Below are 3,388 nucleotides of genomic sequence, written 5' to 3' on the forward strand. Positions count from 1 at the left end.
AATTTTAAAAGATCTTTCTAAATTCATACTCATGCCCTAGATATCCAGCTTTACGGATTTATATGTACATGGCACATATTACACAATATTCTTGAGTGTGCTAGAAAGGTGATGCCCCAGTGGAACATGAATTATACTCTCTGCCTTAGATTTTTTTTAATTTTTAAAATTTATTTAATTTTTAATTTATAGAGTAAAACAAACATTTCCATAACATAGCATAATAAAAAAGATGATTGCACATGAAACTGTCAATCTATTATGTACAATTGTCATTCCTTTTAAATATACAATAAAGTTATCACGTAAATTTCTTTTTTCTTCCCCTCCCACCCTAGAGATTCTGCCTTCCAACTTTAGAGCCACAAAGAACCTTAGTGATCATTTAATCACTTCCCCTCACTTTACGGAGAAGTTTCCAATGAGCTGACCTCACCTCTCCCACAAAGAAAATCACTAGAAGCTCTGTACCCCTTGTTCCTTCCTTTGCAATGCAAAAGTTGACCAATGAATCAGTCAGTTAACCAGTGACTACACTGCTCACCATTTATATCACTGGGTTTCAAATTCCCATTAGGTTTCTATCAGATGCTTGAGATGAGTGGAGGATCCTGGCCTTCCACAGATGCTGGGCCAGAAGGAAGATAGTTCTCTTCTAATATGCACACTTGAAATTTTTCACTTCTTGCTCAGGATAGTCTCTTGCTTTTTGACTGAAGAGAAAAGGAAATGAAACTACTTGCCATAGTCCAGATTAGTCCCAGACTCAAGTCCAATGTCACTATAAGCCACAAAAGCCTTCAACCTCAACCTCTCTTCTCAGTACAGACATTTAAAAAGAATCTAATGTGTTGCAGCCTGCTCTGACCTAATGTGCCCTTCTTTTTTTAGTAGTATATCATTTTCTTTATGCCTGTGAAGGATAGACATCCCTCATGAATGGAATGGCCGTCATTTGTCCAATGGGCCTGGTCTGGGATATCCTTAAACCCACACCCATTAGGAATGAAGCAATTATCAGATATCATATCCCCAAACTGATCAGCATTGAACTTGGTGAAACGCCATTTCTTAGAGGATGACCCTTTAGTTCATAGTCAATTTCAGTCCTTTAACCATTCCTAGTGTGCCATAATTCACAATCACACATTATCACCAGAAGAATGTGGCATTTAAAACAGCAGACCTTTGTTTTGGGGAAAAGTTTGAGGGTCATTAGAAGAATGTTGCGATTTCCAAGAGTTGAACCAGTCAATTCCTGTTTAATTCTTGACCAAGTTCATTGCCCCTTTGTTGGTCTTGTCAAGATATTAGTACTGATGAATGAATTCAATAGGTTGACCATTCAACTGCACATATGCATAGGCTAGACAATGAACATTCTTCATCTACTTGGTTTTTTTCCCTATTATTAACTATTAGTTTTTCTTCTTCTCTATTATGAATTTAACCAGATCTCTACTTGTGTCCAAAAAATATTTGTATTTGCTCATCTAATTCATGTTAATGGATTAAGGGAGTTAATTATTACTTATACAAGACACCTAAGTGGCACAGTGAATAGAAGACGAGGCCGGGAGTCAAGAACACTCGAGTTCAAAGCCAGCCTCAGACACTTATTACGGTGTGACCCTGGACAAATAACTTAACCATTGTTTACCTCATTTTCTCATCTATAAAATGGGAATGATAATAGTACCTACCCACCAGAGTTGTTGTGAGGATCAAATGAGATAATATTTGTAAAGTGTTTAGCACAGTGCCTGGTACACAGTAAGCACTACACAAATGTTAGTTATCATTATTATATAATACTTTAGGGCTTGAAAAGTGCCTTATCTATATTATTTCATTTGATCCTTACAAGAGTTTCTTGGAAAAAGCAGTACAAGTATTATTCTCCTGATTTTACAGGTAAGAAATTGAGACTCGGAGGTAATACTTTGCCTAAAGTCATACAGATAATAAGTACAGAAGAGGGATCTGAGTTCAGATCTCTCTTTACTTGAACTCCAATGATTGTTCTATGAAAATACCATGCTATCTCCCTCCCTTGGACCTTAGCTAAATTGAAATGCACATATCTCTAAAGGACCCTTCAGGAATAATGCTAATGGCGAAATTTCATCTATCCATGGTAGAATGTTGGAAGAGATGTTGGGGAGGGGAAAGAGTTATACATTTTGCTGTTGATTACTTTAACATTTTCTTTTTTCCCACTTAATAATATTTTATTTTTCCAATTACATGTAAAGATAGTTTTCAACATTCACTTTTATAAGATTTCGAGTTCCACATTTTTTCTCCCTCCTTCCCCTCCCTGCTCTTCAAGACAGCATTCAATCTGATATAGGCTATACTTGTACAATCATATTAAACATATTTCCCCAGTAGAAATCATATTAAATATATTACAAGACAGCATTCTCCAGAATGGTTGGATCAAGACAGCATTCAATCTGATATAGGCTATACTTGTACAATCATATTAAACATATTTCCCCAGTAGAAATGTTGTAAAAGAAGAATCAGAATAAAAGGGAAAACCCATGAGAAAGGAAAAAAAAAAAGAAAACAGTATGTTTCATTCTGCATTCAGGTTCCACAGTTCTTTCTCTGGATGTGGACAGCATTTTCCATCATGAGTCTTTTGCAATTGTCTTAGATCGTTGTATTGCTGAGAAGAGCTAAGTCTATCAAAGTTGGTCATCACACAATGTTGCTGTTACTGTATACAATGTTCTCCTTGTTCTGCTCACTTCACTCAGCATGAGTTCATATGAATCTTTTCAGGTTTTTCTGAAATCTGCCTGCTCATCATTTCTTATAGAACAATAGTATTAATTACATTCATATACCACAACTCATTCAGCCATACCCCAATTGGTGGGCATCCCTTTGATTTCCAATTCTTTGCCACCACAAAAAGAGCCACTATAAATATTTTTTACATGTGGGTCCTTTTCCTTTTTTTATGATTTCTGTGGGATACAGACCTAGTAGTGCTGTTGCTGGATCAAAGCGTATGCACAGTTTTATAGCCCTTTGGGCATATTTCAAATTGTTTTCCAGAATGGTTGGATCAGTTTATAACTCCACCAACAACTCATTAGTGTTCCAATCTTCCCACATCTTCCCCAACATTTATCATTTTCCTTTCTTGTCATATTAGCCAATTTGATAGGTATGAGGTAGTGCCTCAGAGTTATTTTAATTTGCATTTTGCTAGCCAATAGTGATTTAGAGCACTTTTTCATGTGACAATAGATAGCTTTAATTTCTTCATCCGAAGACTGCCTGTTAATATCCTTTGGATTCCTTTCTTTAAGTAACTAATCTACCCATGCTCAAGTCCAGCTCTCCCTGAGCTATCTTTCCAGTTACAGGC

Source organism: Vombatus ursinus, unplaced genomic scaffold, assembly GCF_900497805.2.
Source record: "Vombatus ursinus unplaced genomic scaffold, bare-nosed wombat genome assembly UNPS02014973.1, whole genome shotgun sequence".
Lineage (NCBI taxonomy): Eukaryota > Metazoa > Chordata > Mammalia > Diprotodontia > Vombatidae > Vombatus > Vombatus ursinus.